At 39.2% G+C, this 10,731-nt stretch overlaps 1 long non-coding RNA gene across 1 annotated transcript in view; it reads right to left on the bottom strand.

The window, feature by feature from the left end:
* The window catches only part of LOC106013801, a 43,152-nt gene extending 34,391 nt beyond the window's left edge, over positions 1–8,761 (bottom strand). The window contains exon 1 of the long non-coding RNA XR_001185438.2: positions 8,447–8,761. This is a non-coding gene — a long non-coding RNA (uncharacterized LOC106013801). The remainder of the gene's footprint in view (positions 1–8,446) is intronic.
* Positions 8,762–10,731: the final 1,970 nt, after the last annotated feature.

Below are 10,731 nucleotides of genomic sequence, written 5' to 3' on the forward strand. Positions count from 1 at the left end.
AAGGAATGAACGGAGAACCACGACCACCGATCATGTCTGTTACTGTTGCAGATCAGTAACTTGATGGTGATGCATGGCCTGAATTGTGACAACGAGTTTTTTCTCCAGAGTAGACCAGGTTGGAATATCCTAAACCGTGTCTCCATGATAGGGATGTATAATATATAACAATATTCAAATTAGAACGACAAGAGAGCGATTATAAAGCCATGAATCACCCGACACCTAAAACTGTAGAGACATAACGTGTAGTCATGTTCTATCCATCGATTTTATCCGCGCCTTCTACCACACCGTTAGTTAAAAACAAACGCAATAACACTTTCTTTTTAAATTGTACATGTCTGTACTGCATACCACACTTTCTTTTTAAATTGTACATATGTACTGCATACCACAACAGAAACCAAAACGTTCAACAACTATGTGCTACAACATAACCGTTGTTCTACTGTTGTCCGAGCAAATGGGTCCGCTACAACATCCTACAATCAGAGAGGGTTCTACAATTTAGACAAACACACACCGCGCTCTACCGGGGGTTTGAACAACTGACTTTAAGTAGGTGGCATATGTGAGGCAGCGTGGTGAAATCAGGCTCTCGTCAAAATAATCAAAGTGAAGAAACTTACATTTTTCCGCAGGTTTGTACATTTTTATCAAATTTTTGTTTTTAGGCTCAACACCTTTCATGCCCATAAAAGAACTCATTTCTGTGTGGATTCCTCTGAAAAACGTTGATTAAAGGCACAAAAAAGTAAATTTTCAGTTACCACGAACTCTCAAGCTAAGGAAATAACTAATCTTTGGAGGCCATTTTCTCACGAATTTTACCTCTGAAAACAAGTGACCCCCCACCTCATTCATTCGCCAATATCTCGACTTACATTCAAGATAAATGGATATTTTTTTCATCCAAATAAAGATAAGTAAACAAGCTTGAAGATTATATCAATAAACAAGCTTGAAGATTATATCAATAACTCTACATGCCCAAAAATTGACGACAGCCTGATTCTACCACGCTGCCTCACATATATATTCTTAGAAGACTGCTGAGAATTTCTAGGAGAATTTCTGAAAGAAGCCCACGTGGGCCGCTCCCGAATGACAACAATTATGAAGAGACAAATGTAGATTCTGGGACACGTGAAAAATAGACATAAAGACCTTGGACATCTATAGATCTCTCAATGTCAGTTTAGTTTTAGTAAGTAAGAGTCTGACGGCACTTGCAACAAAAAAAGGTCATAAAAGTGCCGAAGATTAGAGGCGTTACAAGAGAGTGACAAACAAAGAAAGAAGGAGGAGAGATAAAGACGATAGTTTTATTAAAGGAAAGAGGGAGCAAACCACACCAGAGCACCCGTCAACCAACCACACCAGAGCACCTGCCAACCAACCACACCAGAGCACCCGCCAACCAACCACTCTCAATCATCAATGTCAAACCTGAAGGAAAACAAGGCAGGGGGAGACCAAGAGCAATTTATTTGGAGAGCCTAAACAGATGATTGGCGGGAAAAGATCAGGGAAATGTAGTTTTTATTTAAGATACAGTTGAGTTTGTTTTATTTAGAGCATCCCAGCAAAGGAATGAAAGGAGAACCACGACCACAGATCATGTCTGTTGCAGATCAGTAACTTGATGGCGATGCATGGCTTGAATTGTGTCAACGAGTTTTTTCTCCAGAGTAGACCAGTTTGGAATATCCTAAACCGTGTCTCCATGATAGGGATGCATATATAACAATATTCAAATTAGAACGACAAGAGAGCGATTATAAAGCCATGAATCACCCGACACCTAAAACCGTAGAGACATAACGTGTAGTCATGTTCTATCCATCGATTTTCTCCGCGCCTTCTACCACACCGTTAGTCAAAAACAAAGCAATAACACTTTCTTTTTAAATTGTACATGTCTGTACTGCATACCACACTTTCTTTTTAAATTGTACATATGTACTGCATACCACAACAGAAACCAAAACGTTCCACAACTATGTGCTGCAACATAACCGTTCGTTTGAAACAAAACAATGATAACACTGGAGGAGTTTTTTCTTCTTCTTTTTTTTTAATTGTACCGCACACCACAACCCAGAGCTTTCAACTATTAGATATAATGTGAGGCAATGTGGTGGAATCAGGCTCTCGTCAAATTTTGGGCATGTAGAGTTATTGGTATCATCTTAAAGCTTGTTCACTTGTCTTTATTTGGTTGAAAAAAATACCCATTTATCTTGAATAAAAGTCGAGATATTTGCGAATGAAGGAGGTGGGGGTCACCTGTTTTCAGAGGTAAAATTAGTGAGAAAATGGCCGCCAAAGATTAGTTATTTCCTTTGCTTAAGAGTCTATGGTAACTGAAAATTTACATTTCTTGTGCCTTTAATTAACGTTTTTCAGAAAAATCCACACAGAAATGAGTTCTTTAATGGGCATGAAAGGCGTTGAACCAAAAAACAAAAATTTGACAAAAATTCATAAACCTGCGGAAAAATACAATAAGTTTCTTCACTTTGATTATTTTGACGAGAGCCTGATTCCTCCACGCTGCCTCACATGTGTGTGGTGCAACAGCCCGTCATGGAAAAACAAAACAGAGAAAAAAAATCTTACACAACGGACGCACGCGAATGCGCAATTATTAATAAAATCTGGTCTCTTTTTATAATATGTACCACAACGTAATCATCGAGCGGTCGCGTTCGTGTCTACTTCATGATTATAACCTAGTTGTTATGTCGGGGAAGGAAAGATTACTGGACAGCTGTTTGGTTTGTTGTTGGTGTTTTGTTTGTTGGTTTTTTGTTGTTGCTGCTTTTCTGTGTGGGGTTGGGTTGTTTTTTTGTTTGTTTGTTTGTTTGTTTGTTTGTTTGTGGGTTGTTGTTTTGTTTTTTGTTTGGGGGGGGTGGAGAGGGTTGCTTGTTTGTTTGTTTGTTTGTTTGTTTGTTTGTGGGTTGTTGTTTTGTTTTTTGTTTGGGGGGGGTGGAGAGGGTTGCTTGTTTGTTTGTTTGTTTGTTTGTTTGTTTGTTTGTTTGTTTGCTTTAGTATGCCGGTGTATTTGTGGTGTCGGTGGTATTGTGGTTGGTTAGGCCACCGGACTCGTAATGGTGAGGCTGCGGGTCCGGGGGGTTTGAGCCGCAGGCTCGACGTTGTGTCCTTGGGAAAGGCACTTTTCACGAATTTCCCCCCACTTCACCCAGATGGGAATGGGTACTCAGCTATAAAGACAGTGAAAGATCTTGTCAGTTTGTTAGTGTTTTGAGCGCTTAACCAGCTGCTTGCACTGTATGCTTCCCAGGAAGCTGACTGAGAATGTTACTGAGGCAATAATATAGTGTATTCTGAGGTCATAATATAGTGTATGTAGAACCAATAGAGCTTGCTTTCAAGTGGTTACATGCGCTATACGAATATTATTTCTAATTTTTATTTTATCTAAGCCCCCATGGATACGATTTAGACCATTTGGAAGCCGGATTCGACTCTGCCTGTCAGAGCAAATCCAGGGGGCTCTCGTGACCTAGATGTTAAGGTGTTGGCCTCTCATTCAAAAGGTCCCAGGTTCGAATCCGGGTAGCGACCGAAAAATTTTCTTCTCTAAATTTGTCTACTTTCACCTCATTTCCTGCTCTCTAGCAATGTTCTGTCGTCTGCTTTCGTCTCCTCTTTCTGCCCTCACCCCCTCACCTCCTTTGCCCCTTCCTCTGGGCTCCTGATTCTTTCTGCAGCCTTTCTACTGCTACTCCTTCGCTTCTTCTTACGGCTGTCTTTCAGCCACACCCCTGATCTTCTGGTAGGAAAGATCTACACCTAGCCTTCTCGGACAAGGGCGAAAAAATCTTGGAGGGCCCGTGTGCAAGTTGCGCACGTTAAAGATCCCTTGGTGGTCTAAAATCGATTAGAGTAGGCTTCGGCCGCCACCCGGGCAAAATTCAAAATTTCCTACCAACTGAAAATATTAGCTGTGTCCCTTGCGCTCATATGACCTTATGCAGTTGCGAGCGCCGTAAAACACTTTACAAAAACAAACAATCTTTACAGCTAGACGTCCTATTTCTCTGGCACTGACGGGTTGTTGTTTTTTTAACTATACTTATGTAAATGAAACCCCTTTTATAACTAATAATTGTAATTATTTTTTTTTTATTATTATTATCATTATCTTCAAAAAATATTCACACCAAACCTTGAAAAAACTATCAGACTTAACCATGCATATATCTGACTTTCATGTGAACCAAACACACTGTCCAAATTCAAAGATTCTTTTCCATATTCCTAGAAAAATTTTGTGTGGGAGTTGAAGCATGCATTTGGAGTATGAAAAAACATAAACAAATAATCAATTTAGTGTTGAACAAGGGAACATTTCTCTAGACGCTAAATCTTAGGGACACCAATTCAATGTTTAATACTTCGTTGTGCCAAACAATAGAGGAAAGTTTTAAGGTAGCTGGTAACATTTTAGAACTGCTTGCGGGTTAATATTTATAGTTACAGTCTATTTGTCATGAATCACGCCATTTATTCTATCACTAAAGGAACAGCTTTGCCAGATTGTGGCTTTCACATTTTCAGAGATTTTTTTTTTTTAAATTCCGTACTACATCCTCTTCTTTCTTCTTGGATTCCACACTTTCTGACAGACATAATTTTCTGAACTAATAAAATGAATTAAAAGTCAGACGACAAGCTTTCAAAAATGAAAATCTGAAGAACATTTTTAGGAAAACAATAAAGACTTTTGACCAAATCGAAACTAAAAACAACATCCAGATAACAGGAAATGAATGCACTTCCCTTGTATAATATATCCATCATGACAACCTAATATGCACATCAGGTGGAATTTAAACTGACAGAAAAGTGAAAAATAAAGTGAGTGTCTAGTATCTAATCTGCCCATGACCTCTGCACTTTGTCTTATATTTCAATCCTGGAAGACCAATCTATTCATAATATGACGAGAGCCCTCTGTACTTCCTAAAGCTCCATTACGTTTCCGTGGTGAAAAAAATGGTATGGGCTTAACGCCCTATCAACACTATTAGGTTATTTAAGGGGCGAGACCTCCTAGTTTAACGTCCGTCTCCGATAGGACCGATCCAAGAGGGAAGTTCGTGTAGTGCCTTTCCCAAGGACACAACGTCGGACCGGGCTGAGGCTCGAACCCCTGAACAACCACATATAATAATAAATTTTATATACATGTACCACAGCTAATGGATGTATGTAAAGGTTTTAGTTCTAGTTAGAGTTTTACGGCACTTGCAACACAATAAGGTCATATAAGTGCCGAAGATTAGAGATTGTTACAAGTGAGTAACAAACACACAAAAAGAAGGAGGGGAGATAAAGACGATAGATGTTTGACAGTGAAAGAAGAAGCAAACCACTCCAGAGCACCCGCCAACCACCCACATGCACAGGTTTGAAGAGTAGCCTCCTAATTATACAGAGATGCAAAAACTGCTGCATTTCGAACTTTGAGAAAGGACGTAAGGACAAGAAGAAGCTAATAAATTTGCAACACAAATTACGATGTACTTCATTAATTAAAGTGCGTGATCATCCTATCAGCACTTGTCCTTATCACTATAATATTAGAGATAATGCCCTGCACTACACAAAGTTTGCCAAGGTTTATCACCATCGCACAGTGCTATTGTAATTGTTACTACTACAGAAATATAAAACTTCTTGTTCAAATGGTACATTCTGGATATGAAGAAAAGCCTTTCAGTACACAATAAGAGAAGCTTCAAAAGAGGGTTGTGTCCTGCCCCTCAGGATAACCTTCGGAGAGGGAAATTGAGTATGTGTGCTAAAATCGGAACATAAAATGAAAACGAACAGCATCGTCACTGTTTTCTACTTTCATAGAGATTCTCATCATCATCATTTAATCTACTTCATTGTGTGACATCTTGGTGAAATCAGATGCTCCTCAAAATTATGACATAGAAAAGTTTGACTTTTTCCATCTATGGGGCAAATATTTTTTTTATTAACCTTGTATGTCCATTTGAAAATATATTTGTGAGGCATCGTGGTGGAATCAGGCTCTCGTCAATATTTGGGCATGTGGAGTTATATTGGTATCATCTTAAAGCTTGTTTACTTGTCTTTATTTGGATGAAAAAAATATCCATTTATCTTGAATACAAGTCAAGATATATTTGCAAATGAAGGAGGTTGGGGTCACCTGGTTTCAGAGGTAAAATTAGAGAGTTGGGAGAAAGAGTCTTAACTAATCTTCGGTTGGTAAAAGATAACTCAACAAAAAATATTGTTACTCAGAAATGATTCAAAAGTATCGCCTCGAATGCCTCATAATATAAATCTTGATAACTCTGGGAGGATACTGCCGCTTAAATTTCATCTTCAGGAGCTGCATCTGCCCCAACATCAGCAGCAAAGTTGCTGGGGTGTTGGTTTAGTTGACCGTTTACTGTGATGTTTCTCCTCAAATTGATGATCTACCATCGGACCCATCTGTCAGTTGGTTAAATCGACAGTCTACAACAATATTTCAGGTCTACTACTTAATGGTCTTTGTTTTAGTAGAGGTTTTACGGCGCTTGCAACCGCATGTATAAGGTCATATTATGAGCGCTAACGGGTGGATGTCAACAGAGAAGTCCTTGTAAACAGGGAATCAGACTTACTCAGCTCACCTCTCTAGCTTCAACAGCAAAAAGTCTGCTTCGACTATCAAGGCACCCAGGAAATAGCAAGCCACAAGAGTGAGACAAACATACAAAAGAGGTAGAGGAAAAATGACGATAGTAAGGATTAGGAAAGAAAAAGCAGCAGTTCCCTGTTGCAGTTCAGGCACAGTTATGAGCATGACATTGATGAATCAGCCCATTTACAATTACAATTCTACTGTGCATAAGAACAGGAGATGTTTAAATGCCCCCCCCCCCTTTTGGGGGGGGGGGGGGGAATGGCCTAAAGACACTTCAGCCAGTTGCACCGCCCCAGGAAGTACTTAATGGTCTACCACCAGACCGGTCTGATAACTGGTCAAGTAGACGGTTTACCAGTTTATATAGGCCTGAGACTTGTGACAAGGATTAGTTTATAAATTATAAAATTACATTTTGACATGAATTTCGTTCAATAAATCACTATGAAAACTTTCATGATCTCAATGTAATTGCACGTTCGTTCATCACTGTCATAACGTCCCAGTCCCATAACACCATCACTGCCTATCTACCCTCCAATCTTTGATCTGAAAATGCATGCAACTGCTGGCCATCAAATCAATGTGTATGGTCATTTGTTAGTTGTTAGACACCGTGCCTTAACAATTATAATCTTTACCACCAACAATGTAAAATTATTTGACGAGCATATCCATTGCCAGGCCGCCAACATCATCTAAACTGATCACTTTATTTATGCAGCAATTTACTTTTTAAAAATAGTTGATTTAGGCAAAGAGGCAATTTTGATAAGTCAGTATCAGTGGCACTGGCAAATGGTTAGAAAAACATTTAGTTTACTCGAAATCTATGGCTATGGACATATAAACCTCTCTATTTTTAGACAATGTAAATCACCCGTCTAACTTCATATCGACTCCTTTCTTGTGACTTTGTGTAAAACTCTGCCATTTACATCATTTTGAAAAGTGACGTGACTTGACATACTGCGGAGTCTTAAGTTACACTGAAGTGAAGTAGGGTAGTATGAGAGCACAAGAAAATTATAAATAGGATCAGGTAGGTCAGCAACCTTCCCATTCGACTCATTCGTCTGAAACATGATGTAATTTATTCACATTTGCCTTGCTGGTTCGAGGGTAATAGAACAGTAAAGGTAGGAATAAAACGTTCTGTACCGGTAGATTGGCAGAAAGGGGTTAATAGAATAGATCTACCGCAGCCCCAGATTTAATTCAGTCTTCAGCTCCTCCACGACTAGGGTTAGGTCATTAGGCGGTATTGAAGCCTTAGGGTATTACTAATTCAGACTAGATCTAGATCTATTACTTAAGTTATTATTCAGTACAATTGTCAATGAATGAGTACTAAACTAAAGCTCAACAAAGATCTTCTTATATTATTCCAATTCTTCTAAAGTGTCTAATAGAAAGTACTAAAAGTAATCCGCATTTTACTTTCTTACTAGCCAACCCCTCGATCTAAATTCGGCTTACCTGGGCCCTGTCTTTACATTTTAGCACTCTCTCAGTTATCAGTAGTCATGTGTGTGAGGTGTATCGTAGCTCACAACAGTGCAGTGTACACACATGACATGAAGTGGAAGTAGTAACGGCATTGGCGGTACACAACTTGGCTACACTACTGCAGTCTACAGGAAAAGACACGGGTCGGTCTCTAAGCTACGTGTGTTCTCGAGTGATAACTATCAATTCATCTCACAATAGATTCTACAAAGAAAATTAAACAGTTTTACTTACAAGTTTTCTCTCAAACAGAATTGTTTGACATGGAGTTAAGCCATTCCGTAAGGCAGTCTAGCAGTCGTCACCATTGGTAGTATTTGCGTCACTCCGCGTGAACTGTGAACCACAAAAACACAACCCTCCCAGGTTTGCAGTTACAACGGTGGTTATCTCCCATAAATTCCGAAAAGCACCAAAGTTGACCGAAAAGAACAAAAATCTAACGGAAATTCTCACCGATGCCAACATCTCTCATTTAGAGAAAACAAATAGACCTACAAATATATTACACAATTTAATTGGAGACAGTTTATAAGTGTCATTAAAATACATCAGCTAAAAAGGAAGGCAGTAGGCCTAGGCCTAGTGAAACATACGTCGGTAAAAAAAAGCAACTAAAAATAGAATATGAACATGTTTTGTCTCCCTAAGTCCAATGTCTCTTTGGATATCTAAAATAACAAAAAAGCACAGTGATCATCGTATGTTTGTACCTCACACTCCTGCTAATTTGGCTCTATCCATAAGCTTTCTCTCTCTCTCCCTCTCTCTCTATCTCTATCTCTCTCTCTTTCTATCTCTCTCTCTCTCTCTTTCTCTCTCTATATCTCTGTCTCTAGCCTTAATCCAACAGTTATTATCTTAGGTACAATCTCTATCGAATGTGTGAGCTTTTTTAATAAACGACAGAACTTCAGATTGTACACCTTGGGTCTCTCTCGCCAATCGCACCAAATTTGTGGCTGTCCATGTTTCGGTAAATAGACAAAACGATTTATACTCCAGAATTTCTTGCTAGAATATGCCGTTCCCGGCGCAAACAAACGTAATTAGAAAATCGAACGCTTCACCCAACTGACAAACACTGAAAAGTGAAACTATCATTTTATGATATTGTTGGTTTCTTTGTTGAATTAGATAACTGAATAGGCATAATTTAGCTCACTTTTTGTTGTCGTCAAACCGTTTCAAATTCACTTCCCAATCTGGAAGACAAGGTGGTCCGATTTCCGATTTGCGTTGTGGTTGGATCAGTGATCACCCAAGTTCCAGTTACTGGATTCTAGTTAGGGAGGGGGGGAGCTATCGCGAAGGGTAGGCTAGATCACGATATCTCTCGCATGATCATATAAAATTTATAGTGACGTGGCCCACACAGTCACAGCACTACCGGGTTCTTGTAATAATATACCAGAAATAGAACCCAGGAAGGCCTGTCGACTTCCTTTTCACTTATCAGAAAGACTTGAAAAAAAAAGCTTCGAGTCCAGCATTTAGATAAATAAAAGTGGAAGGCCGTAGACCAGTCTCTTGATCTTAATTGTTACTATAACTTCTTTTATTTTCATGGCCTTCAACGTTTGTTCTGAACATTGCATTTAACTAGTCACAAGCAATTACGGAAACGCTCTCTTTAGTGTCTGTAACCTCTCTGACTGTCTCGATCCTCCCACTTTTTTTCCCAAGAGGGATAATTATAGGCCTATAGCCTATACTCATCATCCTTCAATCCAACGCACCAGGTCCAAATAACCTAATTACAAATCATAGAACTTGGCCCAACGTCAACTCTATAGCTTACGACATTATAGACCTGTAGTGTTTTGTTTGTTTTTTTCAGCTGTTTTATTATTTCGAGGTGAGGGAAAAGGGGGGAGGGCGGGGGGTGCTTATATTTTGAAGGCACAAGCTTGCAAGCTTCATATAATTCTTGCCTGGTTCTTGGTCTCGGTGCTTCGGTGCAGGGCCTACCGGTATCCCTTTAATATTTTTTTAATCCGATTAAATTGATATAAACTGGGTCACTTGAGAATGCTAGGCTATAAAAAAATGTTGCCTGTAATTAAAGTCTCTTGAACACTTGTTCTGAAATTAATATGGTGGTATGTCTGAAGCCTTTTGTGTGGCAAATGAGATGAAGCAGGACTGTAGTGTTGACACCAACGCTTTTTAGCATCATGTTCTCATTGATGATGCACGGAGCATTCTGGGGTTCAAGGCGATGTAAATGCCGTAAAGCAGGTCTTAGGTGTAACTCACACTGTCATAGCAGCCTCAGTTGTTGTACATGTAACAAGTGACTACGTCGATGGATTTTAGTCTTAAGTATTTAAAAGAAAACTGAAACAACAACAACAGCAGCAACAACAACAACAACAACAACAACAGCAACAACACAACAACAACAACGACGACGACAACAATGGTGTCTGCCATTTTAAAAAATAAATGCTTTGTTTTTATATTGTGGAGCAGGTGTGTGTATGTGTGTGTGTGTGTGTGTGTGTGTGTGTGTGTGT

The sequence above is a fragment of the Aplysia californica genome, unplaced genomic scaffold (genome assembly GCF_000002075.1).
Source record: "Aplysia californica isolate F4 #8 unplaced genomic scaffold, AplCal3.0 scaffold01292, whole genome shotgun sequence".
In the NCBI taxonomy this organism is placed as follows: Eukaryota; Metazoa; Mollusca; class Gastropoda; order Aplysiida; family Aplysiidae; genus Aplysia; species Aplysia californica.